The 25,030-nt window shown below is 45.9% G+C and overlaps 1 protein-coding gene across 2 annotated transcripts in view; it reads left to right on the top strand.

The window, feature by feature from the left end:
* Positions 1-25,030, top strand: part of TBL1XR1 (TBL1X receptor 1) — a 120,407-nt gene that overhangs the window by 20,197 nt on the left and 75,180 nt on the right. The window contains exon 1 of one of the 2 annotated variants that reach the window (XM_040428254.1): positions 24,753-24,991. The exons of the other annotated variant lie outside the window; for it this stretch is intronic. The gene's annotated coding sequence lies outside the window, so the exon portion shown is untranslated. Of the gene's footprint in view, positions 1-24,752; positions 24,992-25,030 lie in introns of those variants that run through there. 2 annotated transcript variants of the gene reach the window in all.

The following is a 25,030-nucleotide window of genomic DNA, read 5'->3' as shown; positions in this document are numbered from 1 at the left end:
GGGAAATATAAAAAATAAAACAAAGAGAAAGTGCTCTGGAGTACAACAATGGCTGGGTGAGGCCGGTATACATGTCTATTCTGCACAAGGTACGGACAAGTCCTGTGGGATCCATGCCTGGTTCATTTTAATGAACGTGAGCTTGTCCACATTGGCTGTGGACAGGCGGCTGTACTTGTCTGTGATAACACCCTCCTGCCGTGCTAAACAAACGTTCAACAATACACAGGGCAGGCCAGCACCTCCAAGGCATACAGGGCAAGCTCAGGCCATGTGCCCAATTTGGAGACCTAGAAGTTGAAGGGGGCAGACCCATCAGTCAGTACATGTAGGCGTGTGCACACATACTGCTCCACCATGTCTCATGTCCCCGTGATGTCCATGATCCAATTGGATATCTTCCCTATCAACTTTCGATGTTCTTTTATGCGCCTACCATGGTGATCACGGGTAACGGGGAATCAGGGTTCCATGCCGGAGAGGGAGAGTGAGAAAGGGATACCACATCGAAGGGAGGTCAATGGCTGAAATGTGGGACAAGTTATTAAAGCGGGAGGATCGAATGAAAGGAGGCAACAATAGGACATGTTCTATCTTTCAACTAAACGGAAATACGGAAACGGAATGCATACGGAGTACATTCCGTTTCTTTTTGCGGAACCATTGAAATGAATGGTTCCGTATACGGCAAGAAAAAAACGGGCTCGCAAACGGAAAAAAAAAGAACGGTTGTGTGAAAGAGGCCTTACAGCTACTAGGTTACAAGTCTGTCCACCAGGCAACCGATTGTGAATAATACCAATTTTCCTCCTCGAAGCCATGCTCCAGTGCACTAGTGAAGCCTAACTAATTCATCAGGGGTCACTAGAGTCTGTCCAGTCTTAATAGCCTACTATCAGCTGCATTGAAAGAGTGAGCCTGGCAGAAACCTTTCCTTCCTTCGCTCACTCTGATCTCCGACGCTGCTATTTCATCTTCTAAGGCTGCAGTGGTGACATTCCATTCACTGCTGCAGCCAATCACTGGCCTCCGCTGTCACACGCCGTACACCAATGATTGGTTATCCCGGAATATGAAATGTCACCGCTGCAGTAGGGGGAAGATGATATAGCGGCAGCACTGAATGGGAGCAGGTGTTGGAAGGAATGATACTTTTTTATTATTTTGCCAGGCTTATGGCACTTTTAGTAAAATAAAAAAAACTCAGGCAACCCCATTAAGTTTACAGAGACTGGCATAGACCACTGGACCTGTGGGAATTAAAAGGGGTAATTTATTTATTTAAAGCTTTCCCTTGGTAAGGGCGCTGGATCTTAGGACACTCAGGAAGGTGATTTTAACTTTTTGTTATTATTATTTTCACAGCCTCCTTGCAGGTGGCGCTAGCTTTTAACTCTGATAACCCCTTTAAGGCGTCCATACATATTAGTATTGCTGGCATCATTCTAACCTCTGAGGACTGTCTCCTGACATCGGGAGAGACAAGTATCGGGTACATTGCAGCATTTCCTCTCAAAGATCAGCAGGTGCCTGAGGTTTCTGGCAGCGACTTTCTCCTCTTTCCCTGTGATGGAGGTCATGTTTGGTGGAGTCAGGTGAGACGGCGGTCAGTTGCTGACAGTGAATGGGCACCTTTAGAGATCCTTAGGCCTTTGTTTACGTTCCGTTTTTTGCATTCCGTATACGGAACCATTCATTTCAGTAGGTCCGCAAAAAAAATTGAATCTACTCCGTATGCATTTCGTTTCCGTATTTCCGTTTTTCTGTTCCGTTCGAAGATAGAACAGGTCCTATTGTCCACATAACGGACAAGGATAGTACTGTTCTATCAGGGGCCAGCTGTTCCGTTCAGCAAAAAACGGAATGCACACTGACGTCATCCGTATTTTTTGCGGATCCGGTTTTTACGGACCGCAAAATACTGAAAAAGCCATACGGTCGTGTGCAACCAATCAGTTTGATCCTGAAAAATGAAAGGTGGAATCTGACTGGTTGCTATGGGCAACTAAGCCAGTTTTAATTTACACCAGTGCTGATAAACCTACCCCTGAGGCCTCATGCACACGACCGTATGTATTTTGCGGTCCGCATTCCATATTTTGCGGAACGGAACAGCTGGCCCCTAATAGAACAGTACTATCCTTGTCCGTAATGCGGACAATATTAGGACATGTTCTATTTTTTTGCAGAACGGAAAAACGGACATACGGAAAGCACAGAGCACCTTCTGTTTTCTTTGCGGGCCAATTGAAATGAATGGTCCTGTATACGGGCCGCAAAAAAAATGGAACGGACACGGAAAGAAAATACTTCCATGTGCATTTTTTTTCCGTTCCATTTTTGCGGATTCTGTTTGCGGTCCGTATGTGGAACCATTCATTTCAATGGTTCCGCAAAAAAAAATGAATGTATTCCGTTTCCGTATTTCTGTTCTGCTGAAAGATAGAACTTGTCCTATTCTTGCCCGCAAATAAAATCCGTGGCTCCATTCAAGTCAATGCAAGTGCAATTGCGGACAAGAATAGGCAGATCTATGGTGGTGCCGGCCGGGTGTATTGCGGATCCGCAATACACCACGGACGTGTGAATCGACCCTTAGGCTCCATTCACATGACTGTGGTGCTGCAGACCACACTGCATTTCCGAGATGATGTGTAGTATAATGAAGAGGAAGCAGTGCTCGCATGGAGATCCGATATTGATGACCTATCCATACTGCCCGCACAACCCCTTTTAGGGTCCATTCACACGTCTGCAATTCTGTTCCGCATTTTGCGGAACGGAATTGCGGACCCATTCATTTCTATAGGGCCGCACGATGTGCTGCCCGGATCCGGAAATGCGGACCCGCACTTCCGGGTACGCATTTCCGTTCCCGAAAAAAAATAGAACATGTCTTATTCTTGTCTGCAATTGTGAACAAGATTAGGCATTTTCTATTAAGTGCCAGCGATGTGGGGTCCGCAAAACACACGGATGTGTGAATGGACCCTTAAGTTGCAGTGTTGGCTTTTGCATATAAGGCTACTTTCACACCAGCGTTTTTGCTGGATCCGTCATGGATCAGCAAAAAAATGCTTCCGTCACGATAATACAACCGTCTGCATCCGTTATGAACGGATCCGGTTGTATTATCTCTAAAATAGCCATGACGGATCCTTCTCTAAAACCATTGTAAGTCAATGCGGGACGGATTGACTTACATTGTGTGTCATGACGGATCCGTCTTGCTCCACACTATTGATTTAATAGGACTGGATAGCTCCTTTTTAAAAGGGCATTTTCTGAAATATATTACTCGATATTGCAGATTTGTTATTTTTCATTACACTCTGAAAAGTTCTGCGTCAATCTCCAATAAGCTTCTGAGAAGGTTAGTCCAGAGCCAAATGTACAAGCAAGCTGAGGAGGTCAACCTCAGATGAGTTGTAGCTTTTAACCCCTTAAAGGGAACCTGTCACCAGGATTTTTGGTATAGCGCTGAGGACATGGGTTGTTAGATGGCCGCTAGCACATCCGCAATAGCCAGTCCCCATAGCTCTGTGTGCTTTTATTGTGTAAAAAAACCGATTTGATACATATGCAAATTAACCTGAGATGAGTCAGAGCTTGAAAATATGACTTCTCCGGTCACACAAGTAAGATATGACTCTTATGTTAATTTGCATATGTATCAAATCGTTTTTTTTACACAATAAAAGCACACAGAGCTATGGGGACTGGGTATTGTGGATGTGCTAGCGGCCATCTAGCGACCCATGTCCTCAGCTCTATACACAAAATCCTGGTGACAGGTTCCCTTTAAGGACCAGGCCATTTTTCACCTTAAGGACCAGACTGATTTGTGCAAATCTGACCAGTGTCACTTTATGTGGTGATAACTTTAAAATGCTTTTACTTATCCAGGCCATTCTGAGATTGTTTTCTCGTCACATATTGTACTTCATGACAGTGGTACATTTTAATAAAAATATTTCATTTTTATTTATAAAAAATACGAAATTTATAAAAAAAAAAATAGAAAAATTAGCAACTTTCCAAATTTCAATTTCTCTGCTTTTAAAGGGAACCTGTCATCAACTTTATGTTGCCCATACTGATGGCAGAATAAAGTAGAGACAGGTGAGTTGTTTCCAGCGGTCTGGCATTTAAAAGTTAAAAGTAAGTGGTTGCCGAGAACCAACATCACAATCATTGCAGACTGGGCCTGGAAAAGAGTCACAGCCACCTGAGAAGTGTCATGTTTAGGCCTCATGCACACGACCGTTGTTCTGGTCCGCATCCGAGCCACAGTTTTTGCGGCTCGGGTACGGACTCATTCACTTCAATGGGGCCGCAAAAGATGCGGACAGCACACTGAGTGCTGTCTGCATCCGTTGCTCCGTTCTGTGGCCCCGAAAAAAAATATAACATGTCCTATTTTTGTCCGTTTTGCGGACAAGAATAGGTATTTCTACAATAGGCCGCCTGTTTCATTCTGCAAATTGCAGAAGGCACACGGGCAGCTACCGTGTTTTGCGGATACGCAATTTGCAAACCTCAAAAAACGGTCGTGTGCATGAGGCCTTATTCATAAATTCCTGCTCTCCTGCCCACCTGCTGATGACTGACAGTCTTCTACCTAGTTTTCTCCCTTTGTCTCTAGGAGAGAACTGCCAATCATCAGCAGATGGGCGAGAGTGAAGGAGATTATGAATAACCAGGACTCTTCTCAGGTAGATTTGACTCTTTTCAGGACCTGGGCTGCAATGATGAAGATGCTGGTTCTCAGCAACCACTGACTGTTAGCTCATGAGGGACACACCTCTGAAATCAGCATTTTTGTCACTATTTTATGCTGCCCTCAGTGAGGTCAACATAAAGTTTGATGACAGCTTCCCTGTAAAACAGATAGTGATACCTCATATAATAGTTATTACTTTACATTTCCCATATGTCTACTTCATGTTTGGATCATTTTGGGAATGCCATTTTATTTTTTGGAGACGTTAGAAGGCTTTGAAGTTTAGAAGCAAATCTTGAAATATTTCAGAAAATTTCTAAAACCCACTTTTTAAGGACCAGTTCAGGTCTGAAGTCGCTTTGTGAGGCTTACATAATAGAAACCACCCAAAAATTACCCCATTTTAGAAACTACACCCCTCAAGGTATTAAAAACTGTTCAGTTTTTATCGCGCGGGTGCAATACGTGTTGCACGCGCGTGATAAAAAACTGACTGTGGTACCCAGACCCGAACTTCTTCACTGAAGTTCAGGTTTGGGTTCAAGGTTGTGTAGATGTAATTATTTTCCCTTATAACATGGTTATAAGGGAAAATAATAGCATTCTTTAATACAGAATGCTTAGTAGAAGGTCAATTGAGGGTTAAAAAATAATTGATCCCCCTTCTCCTCTTGATCGCGTAGTTGTCGATCTCCTTACTTCTTTAATCATGAGCTGCCGGCTAAAGGACCTGTGGTGACGTCACATCACATGGTCCATCACCGTGGTGATAGACCATGTGATGTGACGTCACCACAGGTCCTTTAGCCGGCAGCTCATGATTAAAGAAGTAAGGAGATCGACAACTACGCGATCAAGAGGAGAAAGTGAATTAATTATTTTTTATTTTTTAACCCTCAATTGACCTTCTACTAAGCATTCTGTATTAAAGAATGCTATTATTTTCCCTTATAACCATGTTATAAGGGAAAATAATACAGTGAATAGACTGTCATCTTAGCAACCATGCGTGAAAATCGCACCGCATCCGCACTTGCTTGCGATTTTCACTCAGCCCCATTCACTTCTATGGGGCCTGCGTTGCATGATAAACGCACAATATAGAGCATGCTGCGATTTTCACGCAATGCATAAGTGATACGTGAAAATCACCGTTCATGTACACAGCCCCATAGAAATGAATGGGTCCGGATTAAGTGCGGGTGCAATGCGTTCACCTCACGCATTGCACCCGCGTGGAAATCTCGCCCGTGTGAACTCAGCCTTACAGTTTTTGTGAAGCAAGGTAACAAAAAAAATTGTTGTTTTGGCACTGTTTTTATTTTTTGTTATTCACAACGTTCATCTGATAGGTTAGATCATGAGCTATTTTTATAGAGCAGGTTGTAACAGACGCGACAATACCAAATATGACTTTTTTTTGGGTTGTTTATTTCAGTTTTCCATAATAAAGCATTTAAAAAAATATATATATTTTGTGTCTCCATATTCTGAAAGCCATAGTTTTTATTTTTTGGGCGACTGTCTTATGTAGGGGCTCATTTTTTGCGGGATGAGATGACAACGATTGGTACAATTTTGGGGTGCTTATGACTTTTTGATCGCTTGGTATTACACTTTTTGTGATGTAAGGTGACAAAAAAATGGCTTTTTTGACACCGTTTTATTTTTTTACAGTGTTCATCTGAGGGGTTAGGTCACGTGATATTTTTATAGCGCAGACAGTTACGGATGTGGAAATACCTAATATGTATACTTTTTTTATTTAAGTTTTACACTATCTTTTTTGAAACAAACAAAAAAATCATATTTTAGTGTCTCCATATTCTGAGAGCCATATTTTTTTTCAGAGATTGTCTTAGGTAGGGTATCATTTTTTGGGGATGAGGTGACGTTTGATCGGCACTATTTTGGGGTGCGTATGACTTTTTGATCACTTGCTATCAGTGATGGTCAGTTCGCAGTGTTCGCCAGCGAACACATGTGGGCTGCCATCTTTAGTAAGGTAGACTCACCCATCCGGCGATGCACAGGTAAACCCTTACCTGTGCCTGTGCCGGTCTGAAATCAAATGCAGTCACCAGGAGCAGACAGTTCTGAGAACAGTCCGATGAAGGCCCCCGGCGGCTGTTCTCGGAACTGCCTTCTCCCGGTGACTGCATTTGATTTCAGACCGGCTCCAGGCACAGGTAAGGGCTTACCTGTGCATCGCCGGACGGGTGAGTCTACCTTACTAAAGATGGCAGCCTGCATGTGTTCGCTGACGAACACTGCGAACTGACCATCACTGCTTGCTATTAGGCCCCTTTCACACGGGCGAGTATTCCGCGCGGATGCGATGCGCGAGTTGAACGCATTGCACCCGCACTGAATACCGACCCATTCATTTCTATGGGGCTGTTCACATGAAATTTTTCTGAAATTTTCAAAAACCCAATTTTTAGGGACCAGTTCAGGTCTGAAGTCACTTTGCGAGGCTTACATAATAGAAACCACCCCAAAGAAAACTCAATATTTATGGCCCTGATTCTGTAGTTTACAGAAACACCCCATATGTGGTCGTAAACTACTGTACGGGCACACGGCAGGGCGCAGAAGGAAAGGAATGCCATATGGTTTTTGGAAGGCAGATTTTGCTGGACTGTTTTTTTTTTTTGACACCATGTCCCATTTGAAGCCCCCCTGATGCACCCCTAGAGTAGAAACTCCAAAAAAGTGACCCCATTTTAGAAACTACGGGATAGGGTGGAAGTTTTGTTGGTACTAGTTTAGGGTACATATGATTTTTGGTTGCTCTATATTACACTTTTTGTGAGGCAAGATAACAAGAAATAGCTGTTTTGGCAGCGTTTTTATATTTTGTTATTTACAACATTTATCTGACAGGTTAGATCATGTGGTATTTTTATAGACCAGGTTGTCACAGACGCGGCGATACCTAATATGCATACTTTTTTTTTATTTATGTAAGTTTTACACAATGATTTCATTTTTGAAGCAAAAATAATCATGTTTTACTGTTTCCATAGTCTGAGAGCCATAATTTTTTCAGTTTTTGGGCGATTACCTTGGGTAGGGTATGATTTTTGCGGGATGAGATGACTGTTTTATTGGCACTATTTTGGGGTGCGTGTGAATTTTTGATCGCTTGCTATTACACTTTTTGTGATGTAAGGTGACCAAAAATGGTTTATTTAGCACAGTTTTTATTTTCAATCTTTTATGGTGTTCATCTGAAGGGGTTAGGTCATGTGATATTTTTATAGAGCCGGTCGATACGGACGCGGCGATACCTAATATGTATACTTTTTTTTTATTTATGTAAGTTTTACACAATAATATCATTTTTGAAAAAATAAAAATCATGTTTTAGTGTCTCCATAGTCTGAGAGCCATAGTTTTTTTTTCAGTTTTGCGGGATGAGATGACGGTTTGATTGGCACTATTTTGGTGGCAAACGCGTTTTTGATCGCTTGCTGTTGTACTTTTTGTGATGTAAGGTGACAAAAAAATGGTTTATTTAGCACACTTTTTATTTTTTATTTTTTACGGTGTTCATCTGAGGGGTTAGGTCATGTGATATGTTTATAGAGCTGGTCAATACGGACGCGGCGATGCCTAATACGTATACCTTTTCCCCCCCCCTATTTTTTACCAATTTTTTTAACTTTATTTGACGTTTTTGTTTATTTTTACTTGAAACTTTTAATTTTTTGGAGGGAAAACTTTATTTTTTTTAAACTTTTTTTTTTTTCACTTAATTTTTTTGGCCCACTTTGGGACTTGAACTTTTGGGGGTCTAATCCTTTACAATGCATTCCAATACTTCTGTATTGGAATGCATTGGCTGTATGAGTTAGGCCTCATGCACACGACCGTTGTGTGCGTCCGTTTCTTCCATTTTCTGTGATTTTCTGCGGACCCATTGACTTTCAATGGGTCTGTTGAAAACTCGGAAAATGCACCGTTTATCATCCGTGTCCGTGATCGCTGTCCGTCAAAAAAATATGACCTGTCTTATTTTATTGACGGACAGCGGTTCGCGGACCCATTCAAGTCAATGGGTCCGTGAAAAAACACGGAGGCACACAAGATTGTCATCTGTGTCTGTAGACTACTTTCGCACAGACGGATCCGCAGATCCGTCTGCATAAAAGCTTTTTCAGATCTGCGTTTTCACATCGTGAAAACTCAGATCCGACAGTATATTCTAACACAGAGGCTTTCCCATAGTGATGGGGACGCTTCAAGTTAGAATATACTAAGAACTGTGGACATAACTGCCCCCTGCTGCCTGGCAGCACCATATCTCTTACAGGGGGCTGTGATCCGCACAATTAACCCCTCAGGTGCCGCACCTGATGGGGTTAATTGTGCGTATCATAGCCCCCTGTAAGAGATCAGGGGCTGCCAGGTAGCAGGGGCCAGACCCCCCTCCCTCCCCAGTTTTAAATTCATTGGTGGCCAGTGCGGCCCCCCTCCCTCCCCAGTATTATATTCATTGGTGGCCAGTGCGGCCTCCCCTCTCCCTCCCCTAATTAAACTCCCTCCCCCATCATTGGTGGCAGCGGAGAGTTCCGATCGGAGTCCCAGTTTAATCGCTGACAGGTCTGTGCTATAAGCAATGCGCCGCACAGACCTTTCACTTACCAGTAGGAGGAGCGCCCGGCCGGACACAGACAGCGCAGGTAAGTATAATGCTTCTAAAATTGCTAAGTAACCATGGCAGCCAGGACTGCAGTAGCGTCTTGGCTGCCATGGTAACCGATCGGAGCCCCAGCGATTTAAACTGGGACTCCGATCGGAACTCTCCGCTGCCACCAATGATGGGGGGGTGTTTTTAATTGGGGGGAGGGAGAGGGGAGGCCGCACTGGCCATCAATGAATATAATACTGGGGAGGGAGGGAGGGGGGCCGCACTGGCCACCAATGAATATAATACTGGGGAGGGAGGGGGCGCACTGGCCACCAATGAATATAATATTGGGGAGGGAGGGGGGCCGCACTGTGTGTATTACTTATACAGCTTCCGGGGCCTGTGAGATCCAGGGGCTGGATCTCACAGGCTCTTCACCTTCCTTAGACATCGCGCTGCCTTCCATGCCATCGGGTCTCCCCTACAGCCACATGGGGACCCGATGGCACCGCCCGCCGCCGCAATAGGTAAAAACCGCAAACCGCAGGTCTGAATTGACCTGCGGTTTGCGGCGATCGCCGACATGGGGGGTCACGGGACCCCCCCGGGCATTTAGCCGAGGTGCCTGCTCAATGATTTGAGCAGGCACCGGCTTCCGATCACCGCCCGCCGCGCGGCGGTGATCAGAAATACACAGGGCGTACAGGTACACCCTGTGTCCTTAAGTACCAGGACATAAGGGCGTACCTGTACGCCCTGTGTCCTGAAGAGGTTAAAGGATAACTGTCACATTTAGACCCTAATTTCAATTTTCATATATGTAGTTACTAATAACATGATATTCCAGAATCAGTTACTATTAGACTGACTTACCCCATATTTAAGAAGATTCAGCCGTTAGCAACCAGTCTGCATAAAACTGCAATTTCACTATTCAGTTAAGATGGCCGCCACTGCCCTCACCCTGAGGCTAATCCCGCCTGCCCTCACTAGCCAGTAACAATAGCCCCCCAAAAGTGTCAGTAACCAGAGCCCTCCCCCCTAAAGGGTTAATCTCTTACAGCACAATGGGCTCCTCTTACCACATGTTGCTTTCATTTATACACTGAGCAGATGGCAGATCTCCCTTCCCTGTTGTGCGCTGCTTCCACTCTGCATTCTCCAGCTCTGCTGAGTGAGGGAGCGTCTGCCAAGCGCAGGGACAGGGAGAAGTGCACACAGCCCAGGCACTGTTATCAGCTGCTGGGGAGGACCTGGCTTTAATCATTTACTTACAGTCCCTGGCTGTCAGTAATGTGACCTTGCACGTTGCGTGCTCCGTCCTTCAACAGATAGACGGACCATGCCTAGCAACCCTAATTTAAGCACAGGTAAAAATAGGCAGTACAGGGAACAAAAATGTGGCATTAAGGGGTAATTGAATACACAGTGAAAAGTTGAAATAGGGCCACCAAGGAGATATTAATCACCACAATCCAATACTCCCCCCCCCCCCCCCCCCCAAAAAAAAAATACGACAGTTATCCTTTAAGTTTTACACAATAACAGCTTTTTTCAAACAAAAAAAATGATGTTTTAGTGTCTCCATATTCTGAGCCATAGTTTTTTTTTTTTTTTTGGCGATTGTCTCAGGTAGGGGCTAATTTTTTGAGGGATGAGGTAACTGTTAGATTGGTACTATTTTGGTGGGCAAACGCCTTTTTGATCGCTTGCTGTTGTACTTTTAGTGATGTAAGGTGCCAAAAAAATGGTTTATTTAACACAGTTTAAATTTTTTATGGTGTTCATCTGAGGGGTTAGGTCATGTTATATGTTTATAGAGCCGTTCAATACGGATGCAGCGATACCTAATATGTCAACTTTTTTTTTTTCCTGTTTTTCACCAATTTTTTTTTTTTACTTTATTTGGGGAAAATAACGTTTTTGTTTTTTACTTGAAACTTTTATTTTTTTGGGGGGGAAAACTTAATTTTTTCACTTAATTTTTTGTCCCACTTTGGGACTTCAACTTTATGGGGTCTGATCCCCTTTACAATGCATTCCAATACTGTTGGAATGCATTGGCGGTATGAGTAATACTGTGTGCATTACTCATACAGCTTCCTGCCTGTGAGATCCAGGGGGCTGGATCTCACAATCTCACAAGCTCTTCACCGTAAGGCAGCCCCGATGCCTAAGGAAGGCATTGTGCTGCCTTCCCTGCTATCAGGTCCCCGTCACAGCAGCACAGGGACCCAATAGCCACTGCACTCACCCCCCCCCCCCCCCCCCCGAACCACCCGGAAACGCCGCAAACCGCAGGTCTGAATTGACAGAACCCCTCTCGGCATTGTCCCAGGGTGCCTGCTGATTGATTTCAGCAGGCACCCAGTTCCGATCACTGCCCGCCGCGCGGCGGTGATCAGAAATACACATGACGTACCGGTGCGTCATGTGTTCTTAAGTACCCAGACATCATGACGTACGTCATATGTCATACGTCAAATGTCCCTAAGAGGTTAAGGGTCATGCCCATGAGCGTACTTACCCAGTTCCCATATGGCGAACGGTAAATGCCGGGTCCACAATATACGGGCACTGGCCGTGCGCACTCCATATCACAGATGCAGACCCATTGACTTGAATGGGTCCGCATCCGCCAAGTACGACAGAAGATAGGGCTTCACCTATCTTTATGCAGTGCAGAGGCATGGATCGGAAGCCCACAGGAGCACTATGAAGCGCTTCCGTGGACTTCTGATCCGTGCCTCCACACCGCAAAAAGATAAAACGTGTTCTGTGTTTGGCCGTATGTTGTTGATCACGGACCCATTCAAGCGGAGTGCACACAGACAGTGTCTTAGGCATGAGCCCTAAGTGTGAGATTTGTGAGCCGCTCTTGATATCCTCTGCACTGCCGGAGGATGCGCCTGACTTAAGGCACAGGCCTCATCATAAATTAGGAGTATCCTCTGACAGTCCTTGTGCCTAAACAGAGCTGCCATAGATTTCTTGTTTAGTTTGCACCAGAAAACTGTCATGAATGAAGATTAATTTGTTGCGGCTGCTGGCCATGCCCCCTTTCTGAAAAGTAGCGAGGGTGGCGCTGGGAGATGCGACAATTTTTTTTTTAAAGTCACAAAACACATAGTTTGCGACTTTTTAACCGTCACTTTTGCGGTGTATAGGAGATGATGGATCTCCCCCTGACTGCTTTGTGGCATCTATGGTGATATAAGGCCTCTTTCACACGACTGTTGTGTGCACCCGTGGCCGTAGTGCCGTTTTCAGTTTTTTTTCGCGGAACCATTGACTTTCAATGGGTCCGTGGAAAAAACGGAAAATGCACCGTTTTGCATCCGAGATCCGTGTTTCCTGGCCGTGAAAAAAATATGACCTGTCCTATTTTTTTCACGGCCAACGGTTCACGGACCCATTCAAGTCAATGGGTCCGTGAAAGAACACGGATGCACACAAGATTGGCATCCGTGTCCGTGATCCGTGGCCGTAGGTTACTTTTTATACAGACGGATCCGAAGATCCGTCTGCATAAAAGCTTTTTCATAGCTGAGTTTTCACTTCGTGAAAACTCAGAACCGACAGTATATTCTAACACAGAGGCGTCCCCATGGTGATGGGGACGCTTCTAGTTAGAATACACTACAAACTGTGTACAAGACTGCCCCTTGCTGCCTGGCAGCACCCGATCTCTTACAGGGGGCCGTGATCAGCACAATTAACCCCTTCAGGTGCGGCACCTGAAGGGGTTAATTGTACTATCATATCCCCCTGTAAGAGATCAGGGCTGCCAGGCAGCAGGGGGCAGACCCTCCCCCCCTCCCCAGTTTGAATATCATTGGTGGCCAGTGCGGCCCCCCCCCTCCCTCTATTGTAATTATTCGTTGGTGGCAGTGTGCGCCCCCCCTCCTCCCTCCCTCTATTGTAATAATTCGTTGGTGGCACAGTGTGCGCCCCCCATCGGCCCCCCGTCCCTCTATAGCATTAACAACATTGGTGGCCAGTGTGCGGCCTCCCATCTCCCCCCCCCCCCCCCCTTCCCATCATTGGTGGCAGCGGAGTTCCGATCGGAGTCCCAGTTTAATCGCTGGGGCTCCGATCGGTAACCATGGCAACCAGGACGCTACTACAGTCCTGGTTGCCATGGTTACTTAGCAATAGTACAATAGTAGAAGATTCATACTTACCTGCTGGTGGCTGCTGCGATGTTCGTGTCCGGCCGGGAGCTCCACCTACTGGTAAGTGACAGGTCTGTGCGGCGCATTGCTAAATGAACTGTCACTTACCAGTAGGAGGAGCTCCCGGCCGGACACAGACATCGCAGCTCCCAGGTAAGTATGAATCTTTTACTATTGTACTATTGCTAGTAACCCGCTGCCACCAATGATCGGGGGGGGGGGGGGGGAGATGGGAGGCCGCACACTGGCCACCAATGTTGTTAATGCTATAGAGGGAGGGGGGGCCGATGGGGGGCACACACTGTGCCACCAACGAATTATTACAATAGAGGGAGGAAGGGGGGGGGCGCACACTGTGCCACCAACAAATTATTACAATAGAGGGAGGAAGGGGGGGGGCGCACACTGTGCCACCAACGAATTATTACAATAGAGGGAGGAAGGGGGGGGGCGGGGGGGCGCACACTGTGCCACCAACGAATTATTACAATAGAGGGAGGAAGGGGGGGGGGGGCCGCACTGGCCACCAATGATATTCAAACTGGGGAGGGAGGGGGGGGTCTGCCCCCTGCTGCCTGGCAGCCCTGATCTCTTACAGGGGGATATGATAGTACAATTAACCCCTTCAGGTGCGGCACCTGAGGGGTTAATTGTGCTGATCACAGCCCCCTGTAAGAGATCGGATGCTGCTAGGCAGCAGGGGGCAGTCATGTACACAGTTTGTAGTATATTCTAACTTGAAGCGTCCCCATCACCATGGTGATGGGGACGCTTCAAGTTAAAATATACCATCGGATTGGAGAAAACTCAGATCCGATGGTATAAAAGGGACTCCAGACTTTACATTGAAAGTCAATAGGGACGGATCCGTTTGAAATGGCACCATATTGTGTCATCGTCAAACTGATCCGTCCCCATTGACTTGCATTGTAATTCAGGACGGATCCGTTTGGCTCCGCACGGCCAGGCGGACACCAAAACGACTTTTTTTTCATGTCCGTGGATCCTCCAAAAATCAAGGAAGACCCACGGACGAAAAAACTGTCACGGATCACGGAAAAACGGGACCCCGTTTTGCGGACCGTGAAAATATACTGTCGTGTGCAATAAGCCTAATAAGTACTGTGCGACATGTCACTCCTGTGGAGTACTATGTGGACAGCTCAGGGGCTGTAGCTATGAGCCTGATGCCTTCCTTATGTAAGTATTAGCAGTGTAGGACACTTGCCAACCAGGTCAAGGCTAATACTAAAGGGTTTAGCAGTATCATGACCCTTCTATATGAGTCTTCCTATTACTTAGATATTAGCCTCCCCTTTGATCCAGTATGTTTCGGAGCTGGGTACTGGGAATGCTGTGTTCGGACCTGGCTTTTAATGGACTAAAAATAAGCTTGTTTGCAATATACCGTGTATATATATATATATATATATATAATAATTTAATTTCACTACAGGCCGGGGGCAGCTAATCTCAGGGAAAAATGGGACCGACTGCGGCTGGGTTGATTTTTCCATTACCATCCGAGCATACGCTTCATGTTGAGGGGATGAAAGTGCAATGACTTTATAAGCAGACAAGGACTGAAGGCTCCCACATTTTGGGTATTATTGCCACGGCAATATATTAATGGTCAGATAAGAGAATTGATAACAAAGAGTGTATCTCGCTCGCTGTAAGGGCTCATTCAGACGATTGTATGGCTGCCGTGCCTGTGTTGCAGACTGCAAATAACGGTCCACACTATACGGGCACTGGCCGCGTGAACTCCCTGCAAGGTACAGCAAAGGATAGGACATGTCCTATCTTTTGCGATGCGGAGGCATGAACCCAAAAGTCCAAGGAAGGACTTCCGAGTGTTTCGGTGAGCTTGTGATCCGTGCACTCACACCGCAAAAGATAGGACTTGTCTGTGACATGGGCACGACGGCCCTACGTTGTGTGAATGGGCCCTAATACTAAGTTTTCCCTGTATGGCTAGCTGCAGGGTGGTTTCTGAAGCTTTACCTGCAGCAATCAACGGATCACCAGGGTGGCTTTGATGTAAAAAAAAATATATATATCGCTAAGGGTACTTTCACACTTGCGGCAGAGGATTCCGGCAGGCAGTTCCTTCGCATCCAAACGCAAACGGATAGCATTTGTCAGACGGATCCGGACGCGGATCCATCTGACAAATGCATTGAAATACCAGATCCGTCTCTCCGGTGTCATCCGGAAAAACGGAGCCAGTATTAATTTTTTTCACAGATTTAGAGGTCTGCGCATGCGCGGACTGTAAGAACGGATACGTCAATGCGGCACTAATACATTTCAATGGAAATTAATGTCGGATCCGGCATTCCGGCAAGTGTTCAGGATTTTTGGCCGGAGAGAAAAATACAGCATGCTGCGGTATTTTCTCCGGCCAATAAACGTAAGGGGGACTGAACTGATGCATCCTGAGCGGGTTGCTCTCTATTCAGAATGCATTAGGGTAAAACTGATCAGTTTTTTTCCGGTATTGAGCCCCTGTGACATAATACCGGAAAAGAAAACCGCTAGTGTGAAAGTTCCCTTAAAGGGGTTATCCATTTATTTTTCTTTTTTTCCCTTTTAAATCAGATCCCCCCCCACTAATGTGGATTAGAACGCTAGTATACATGATGATGACATTCCCAGGCTATGAGCTGTGCGCTACGATTGGCCTGCGCTGCAGCAAGGGACAACCTTAATACAAAAACTCCGCCCAGTACAACAGAGGGAGCGCAGACACCGGAGCCTATACCGGGCGAACGGAGCGGCGCCCAGACATACTAGTAAGTGCAGGGGGACCCCTGGGCGCCGCTCTGCCCACTGATATAGTTAGTTTTTAGTTTTTAAACTAGTGAAAGGTCCTCTTTAAGGGCTCATGCACACAAATGTATTTTTGCTCCGCATCCGATTCGCATTTTTTGCAGGTCAGATGCGGACCCATTCGCTAAAAAATAGAACATGCCCTATTCTTGTACATTTTATGCACAAGGAAAGGACAGTTCTATAGAGGGCAGGACATTCCGTTCCGCAAAATGCGGAAAACACGGCCAGTATCCGTCTTTTGCAGACTGTAAAAACCAAACGTTCATGTGCGTGAGCCCTTAGAAGGTTGTAAAAAGGTTGTGTGGAGGCGGAGTTGGATTTTTCCACAGATTTCACCAATTGCAATGCAGTGGAAATCATCAGCATAAACTGACATGTTGCAGATTTAATATCCGCAACAGGTCAAGTGAATGGGGGAGATTTATCAAGACTGGTGCAAAGGAAAACAGGCTTATTTGCCCATAGCAACCAATCAGCTTGAACCTTCGATTTTCCAAAGGTGCTATGAAATATGAAAGGAGGAATCTGATTGGTTGCTGTGGGCAAGCACGCCAGTTTTCCTTTGCACCAGTTTTGATAAATCTCCCCCTCTGAGTGGATACATTGCAGACATTTTCTGGAGTGTGTGGACTCTTTAAAATATTGTGGATTTTCCGTACATAAATCTGGAAATCCATAGCATCTCTGCCACGTGTGGCCATACCCTATTCATACACATGTATTCTTGCCATATTATCCATCCGTATTACTTGTGTGGGTCGTAGCCTATGATGCTGTTAGTTTGGGTCAGTTAGACCCACAGTCAGGCAGTGACACACAGTAAGGGTCCATTCACACGTCCATGTGTGTTTTGCGGATCCACGGATCCGCAATACACGGACATCGGCGATGTGCGTTCCGCATTTTGCGGACCGCACATCGCCGGCACTTAATAGAAAATGCCTAATCTTGTCTGCAATTGCGGACAAGAATAGGACATGTTCTATTTTTTTCGGGAACGGAATTGTAGACCTGGATCCATTGTAACAATGCCTAAAACGGACAAGAATAGGACATGTTCTATATTTTTTTTTGATGGGCTACGGAACGGACATTTTTTTTCAGACCCATTGAAATGAATGGGTCCGCATCCTATCCGCAAAAAAAAAACGGAACGGACACGGAAACAAACAACATTCGTGTGCATGTAGCCTAATACGGATAAATCGACGGATAATATGTGTGAATAGCCCCTGACAGCCTGCCGGATCGCTACGCACTTGTGAGTTGCCAGAGGCTGGTAAGGCCCTGTAATGGGGACCGGCGGAGATCCGGCAGCTGGAATTCGTCCAGATCTCTGCAGGTCTCCATTATACTGAATGGGGCCAGATGGAGCTTTACAAACTTCTGGCAATGTCTGAGTGCAATCGCCGCTAGTGTGCAACTAGCCGTACACGGCTTTCTCCTCAGTGTGGTGTGGCTGCCGCTGGCTCTGTGTATGTAGTCAGAGACATGGTTTAACCCTGTATCCTCCTCCTTTAGCTGGGCTGCATAATCCACAGGAAAATCTTACCACCTGACGGATAAATAATATCATGTAGGAAGTAAACGCCATTCGCTTTGGCTTGATTTGCGTTTAGCTGACTACTGGGATGCCTTGCAGATTTATTCACCACAATTGTGAAACGATCCTCCCATTGGATTCTATGGACCGGCGACAAAACGCTGAAGTGATTTGTTCACCTCAGGTCCTGGTCACTGCTGAGCACAAGATTTCAACCTCACGCTGCTGAACTGAAAGTAAAGGGCACACGAGATTTAAATACTGCAGAACATCCACAGCAGACGTTGATCTACAATGTGGATTTCACCCTTTGCAGTGCAGCAGAAAGTTCCTCCTCGTGTCTCTAACTAAAAGGGCATCTGTCAGCAGTTTTGTACCTATGAAACTGGCTGACCTGTTGCATGTACACTTGGCAGCTGAAGGCTCTAGGAGCAACGGGGGAGTTGCTGTTACACCTAGAGTCTCTGCTCTCACTGCAACTGCTGCACTTTGACAGGACCAGGCAGTGTAAATATCATCACACCTGGCTCTGTCAATCAAAGTACAGAGGGCGCAGCAGTTGCAAAGAGAGCAGAGCCTCTAGGTATAACGGCAACGCCCCCATTGATCCTACAGGCTCATTCACATGTATTAAAACATTTTCTCAGCAATGCGGGCACATATGAACATGGGACCAACACAGATGTCTTCAGCTGCCAAGCACTCATGTAACAGGTCAGCCAGTGTTATAGGTACAAAACTGCTGACAGATGCCCTCTAATATTTAGAGAAGCGGGTTATCCCATTAAAAATATATTTATCCTCTATCCACAGGGTAGGCAATAAGTATCTGATCACTAGGGTTCCGACCGCTGGTACCCCCTAGCGAATGGAGATACCAAATTGCATGAGCATGACCACTGCTGTATTCATGTCCATGCCAAGTACAGAGCGAGCAAAGAGCAGTGGTAACCCATTGCATCACCCCTCTATTCACATGGAGTAATTAGTGTTCGCGTCATCCCTTGGGGTTGGACCCCCAACGATCACATACTTATCCTCATATTCCCACGACTCACTCACACGACCGTATCCGTTTTTGTGGTCCTAAAATTGCAGATCCGCAAAAACACAGATACAGGCCATGTGCGTAATTGCGGACAAGAATAGGCATTTCTATCATGGAGAAGGATGTTCCGATCTGCAAAATGCACATGGCCAGTCACGGACGCAAAACACTGACGTGTGAATAAGGCCTAAAAATTACATGACATCCTTCTTTTTTAGCTCCATAAGATTACAGCGATACCAAACTTGTATAGATTTTATTTTGTTTTATTACTTTTTAGAAGAATAAAAACCTTTGCAAAAAACTTTTCTTTAGGGTACTTTCACACTTGATTTGTTGTATTCCGGCAGGCAGTTCCGTCGCCGGAACTGCCTGCCGGATCCGGCAATCTGTATGCAAACGGACACCATTTGTAGACTGGTCCGTCTCACAAATGCATTGCAATACCGGATCCATGTCATCTGGAAAAACGGATTCGGTATTTATCTTTTTCCCATTTTTAAAGGTCTGTGCATGCGCAGACTTCACAACCAGATCCGTTTTTCTGGAACACTTGGGGCCGGATCCAGCATTAATGCATTTCAATAGAAAATAATGCAAGTGTTCCGGAATTTTGGACGGAGAAAATACCGCAGCATGCTGTGGTATTGTCTCAGTCCAAAGACCGTACAGTGACTGAACTGATGCATTCTAAACGGTTTGCTCTCCATTCAGAATGCATTAGGACAGGCATGCTCAACCTGCGGCCCTTAAGCTGTTGTAAAACTACAACTCCCACAATGCCCTGCTGTAGGCTTATAGCTGTAGGCTGTTCGGGCATGCTGGGAGTTGTAGTTTTGCAACAGCTGGAGGGCCGCAGGTTGAGCATACCTGCATTAGGATAAAACTGATCAGTTCTTTTCCGGTATTGAGGCCCTAGGACGGAACTCTATACCGGAAAAGAAAAACGCTAGTGTGAAAGTACCCTAAGGCCTCTTTAACACGAGTGTGTCCGGATGCGTCCCGGTGCATTGCGGCAAACCCGCACGAGTAGGAATGCAATTGCAGTCAGTTTTGACTGCGATTGCGTTCCGATGTTCAGTTTTTATCGCGCGGGTGCAATGTGTTTTGCACGTGCGTGATAAAAAACCGACTGTGGTACCCAGACCCGAACTTCTTCACAGAAGTTCAGGTTTGGGTTAGGTGTGCTGTAGATTGTATTATTTCCCCTTATAGCATGGTTATAAGGGAAAATAATAGCATTCTGAATACAGCATGCTTAGTACAATAGGGCTGGAGGGGTTAAACTCACCTTAATCCACTTGTTCGCGCAGCCCGCATATCTTCTGTCTTCATCTGTGAGCAATAGGACCTTTGATGATGTCACTGCGTTCATCACATGGTCCATCACATATGAGCGTAGTGACGTCATCAAAGGTCCTTTTGCTCACAGCACAGATGAAGACAGAAGGAGATGCCGGGCTGCGCGAGCAAGTGGATTAAAGTGAGTTAAATTATTATTTATTTATTTTTAACCCCTCCAGCGCTATTTTACTATGCATTCTGTATTCAGAATGCTATTATTTTCCCTTATAACCATGTTATAAGGGAAAATAATAATGATCGGGTCTCCATCCCGATCGTCTCCTTAGCAACCGTGCGTGAAAATCGCACCGCATCCACCCTTGCTTGCGGATGCTTGCGATTTTCACGCAGCCCCATTCACTTCTATGGGGCCTGCGTTGCCTGGAAAACGCACAATATAGAACATGCTGCGATTTTCACGCAACGCACAAGTGATGCGTGAAAATCATCGCTCATCTGAACAACACTCTGTGTGCTGTGCGCATCCGTTGCTCCGTTCCTTGACCCCGCAAAAATCAGTTTTGCGGACAAGAATAGGCATCTCTATAATGGGCCTCCTGTTCCGTTCCACAAATTGCGAAAGGCACACGGGCGGCATCCGTTTTTTGCAGATCCGCAATTTGGGGACCGCAATAAACGGCACGGTCATGTGCATGAGCCCTTAGGCCTCATGCACACAAACTTATTTTCTTTCCGTGTCTGTTCCGTTTTTTTGCGGACTGTATACGGAATCATTCATTTCAATGGGTCCGCAAAAAAAGGGAAGGTACTCCGTGTACATTCCGTTTCCGTATTTTCGTTCCGCAAAAAAAAATAGAACATGTCCTATTCTTGTCCGCATTATGGACAAGGATAAGACTGTTCTATTATGGGCCAGCTGTTCCGTTATGCAAAATATGGAATGCACACGGATGTCACCCGTTTTTTTTGCGGACCGCAAAATACATACGGTCATGTGCATGAGGCCTTATTGATGGGGAATGGGGTGTTGATAACATTCACAGAAGTCCATGGTATTCTTCCCCTGGGGACATTTACAGTCACACAGGGAGAAAGAAAGCTCTGTCCCCCAGTAGGCTACATGCACACAACCGTATGTGTTTTGCGGTCCGCAAAAAAAGGATGAAGTTCCGTATTTTTTTGCGGATCCATTGTAATAATGCCTATCCTTGTCCGCAAACTAGAAAAAAATAGGACATGCACAATTTTTTTTGCAGGGCAACGCAACGGACATACTGATGCGGACAGCACACGGTGTGCTGTCTGCATTTTTTGCGGACCCATTGAAATAAATAGGTCCGCACCCTATCCGCAAAAAAAACGGAACGGACAGGGAAACAAACAACGTTCGTGTGCATGTAGCCTTATAGTGTGTCAGCACTCCAATTTTTTAAAGGTGTTTTCTTGGAGTTTTATACTGATGACCTATCCTCAAAATAGTATAGGTAAAAGTTGAAGAGCAGCACCCACGGACCTCAGCGACCACACCGGAATGCACCAGCCCAACCACGACCGCAGATCCTCAGCGGTCCACAGATCAGCAATCAAAACACGGTCACGGCAGCATCTCCGGTTCCATCTTTACTTCATGTACTTAAAAAGGAATGTGTACAAAACAGCAGTAGCAACGTTTCGGCCATCATGTGATCCTCACGTGATCGCTGTGCGATGATGCAACATGATGTATACGGTGCGCGGCTGAGGAGCGGTGCGCAGTGATGAGCTGTTAGACTTGCGCAGTTGGAAGAGAAGAACGCCAGTCTGCAGCCCGGCTCTCTCCATGTGGACACCATGATACGCCATTGCCTTCTCTTAAGGTAGACACAGGTGTCTTTTAATGTATTTGATTGCTACTATGGGAACTGATATGAGGGATTAATGAGCAGGCGTAATTGGGGGTTGTGACACCCACTGGATTGGTTCCCTACCATCAGGGGAGGGACCATGTTTACTATATATAGATTGTTAGAGTCACTTGTGATTAGCTTGAAAAAGGCTACTATGTAGGCGAAACGCTGCCGCTGTTGTGTACACATTCCTTTTTAAGTACATGAGATAAAGGTGGAACCGGAGATGCTGCCGTGACCGTGTTTTGATTGCTATCCTCAAAATAGGTCATCAGTATCTGATCAGTGGGGGTCCGACACATCAGCTGTTTTGGAAGGCACCTCTCTGCTCACCAATCAAAGCGCTTGGTATCGTGCTCAGCCCCATTCACTTCTATAAGGCCACGAGACCAATGAATGTGTCATCACTGGGCTAGGGAAAGCTGAGAGAAGGCTGTGGCACTACTGTGAGCACTGCTGCCTTCTCAAACAGCGGATTGGCAGGGGTCCTGGGTGCCAGACCCCCACTGATCAGATACTGGTGACTAGGGTTGAGCGAATTGGGTTAAAATTTCTGTATCCGAACCTGATTCTTTTAAAAACTAAGTTAAGATTATGGGCTCCGTCCTACTGTAAAATGCATTACTTTTGCGGAGGTCTTTCCGAAGTTTCAGCAAGTATCGCGAGACTTAGGCCTCATGCACACGAACGTATTTTGTTTCCACGTCCGTTCCGTTTTTGTTTTTTTTGCGGATAGGATGCGGACCCGTACATTTCTATGGAGCTGTTAAAAAATGTGGATAGTCAACTGTTTGTTTTCCGCATACGTTGTTCGTGGTTCCATTTCGCAAAGAAAAAAGAGCACGTTCTATTCTTGTCCGTTTTGCAGACAAGGATAGGCATATACAATGGATCCGCCAAAAAAATTAAAAAAAGGCATACAGACGTCATCCTTTTTTTTTTTTTTGCGGATCCGCAATTTGAAGACTCCAAAACACATACAGTCTTGTGCATGTAGCCTTACTTTTTCGCCTCTATCACGTCAATTTGTTTATTCACAGAAATTCCTTTATCAAAATGCTAAGCTGAACTCTGCTTTGAGCCTCATTAACAAAGCAGAGTTCGGCTTCGTATTTTGATGCAGTAATTTATGCGAACAAATGAAGTGACAAAGTAAGTATTGCGATATTTGCTGAAACCTCGGAAAGACCTCCGCGGAGGTAATGCGTTTACATTAGGACGGCGCCCGTATTCTTTACCTCCTTTTTAAAAGAATCCGGATCAGATACAGCAATCCGAACTCAATTCACTCAACCCTACTGATGACCTATCCAGACGATATTTCATCAGTATTAAAGTCTCGAAAACCCCTTTTAAGTTTTAAAACAAGATCAAGGCTCTAGCCATTATAAATCGCGAGTTAGAGCACTTAGAAATCAAGTCGGAAATGAAAGGTGCGAGTATGTGCAGCTTTCAATGAGACCCGTCTCTAAGGGCACACGGTGAGAGCCTTGATCGTGTTTTAAAGCTGAGATTGTTCTCTTTAAAACAAGACCTGGCTTGAGACCAGCCTTCAGTAGTAGCAAGGACGTAGGAAGTACATCCTTTGCTACTGAATTGCCACCCTGCCAGGGCGTATGAGATTCGCCCTTGACAAGGGAAAGGGTTAATGTGTATGGCAAGCTCTCCACTCTACAGATGTCAGGGGAGAGAAGAATTGAGAGAAAATCATATTTTTTTCTATCAAACATAACGTATAGAAGCCGTTGCCTATATCAACTGTTATCATTTTTCAGAGCGCCTTGAGGGAGGGTCTGCTCCAGTATGACGGCTGCTCCTCCATCGCCATACACTATGCCCCTGAGATTGCGCAGAGCCAGCATTGTCATCGTCAAAGTGAAGACAGGACAGCACCACTTGTTAGTCCATTTCTGTGTAAAATGGCGGTGGTGCTCGCAGTGCCAGGCCCCGACCTGAGGGCCCCCTTGGTAGCCCCAAAAATAGATGAAAAACCGCAGCACTCCCAGTCTTGAATCCAATTTTGTGTTTATTAACACCAAAAAAAAAGAAAGAAGCTATTTTAGCTATTTTTTCCGGTGTTCATAAACACAAAATTGGATTCAAGACTGGGAGTGCTGCGGTTTTTCATCTATTTTTTTCTTTTGAGCCAGCACTGTCACCCACAGGTGAACCTCTTTGGAGGTGACCACCCAAAAATGGCATTGAATAGTGGCAAAGGGTGGTCTTCTCAGAGAAGATGGTCCGTATCCAGAATAGTTAGTGGATGAGGGAGGGGTGGTCTCTCCTCAGAGAGGTGCTCACTGTAAGAACGCAGGCGCTTGGTTTGAGCGGGTTCATTGAGGGCACTGTGTAATGACTGTGTGGAGCTGCTGCCCGCCTCCTCCACACACAGCTGTACACTGGGGAGCTATTGTCCCGGCCGGGGTCACGTGGGAAGAACTATTGTGTGTGTGTGTGTATGCGTCAAGGCGCCGACCGCCCTCACGTACAGCCCTGCCCCGCGCTTCACGCTGCGTCTTTACGTCAGCGCTTCATTTCCGGTATCCTCGAGATCCAGGTTACAGTTTTTTTAAGTAACGGAAGTGCCCTTTGACGTCACTTCGCGGAGCGACACCACCTAACCCGGAAGTGCGACGCGTCCCACAGGCGGTTGTTGTTGAACTCTTTAAGGGGGGGTTGGAATACCCCTCCCCCTAGCCCCCTTTGATTTTTTTTTCCTCTCCTCACCGGTTTGCGTCCGTATGACAGGGTCACCGCCTGCTGCTGTCTTGGGGGCAGTGAAAAGGGGCATGTGACCGGAGTGTGGCGCCCACGTGGTTCCTCCATCACCGCGCCAAGTACGTGCCGGGGCCCGGAGGGTGGCCTTTCTTCCTTCT

Source organism: Bufo bufo, chromosome 4 (assembly GCF_905171765.1).
Source record: "Bufo bufo chromosome 4, aBufBuf1.1, whole genome shotgun sequence".
NCBI classification, from domain to species: domain Eukaryota; kingdom Metazoa; phylum Chordata; class Amphibia; order Anura; family Bufonidae; genus Bufo; species Bufo bufo.
The sequence above is the reverse complement of the archived record's forward strand: the minus strand, read 5'-3'. Positions and strand labels throughout refer to the sequence as shown.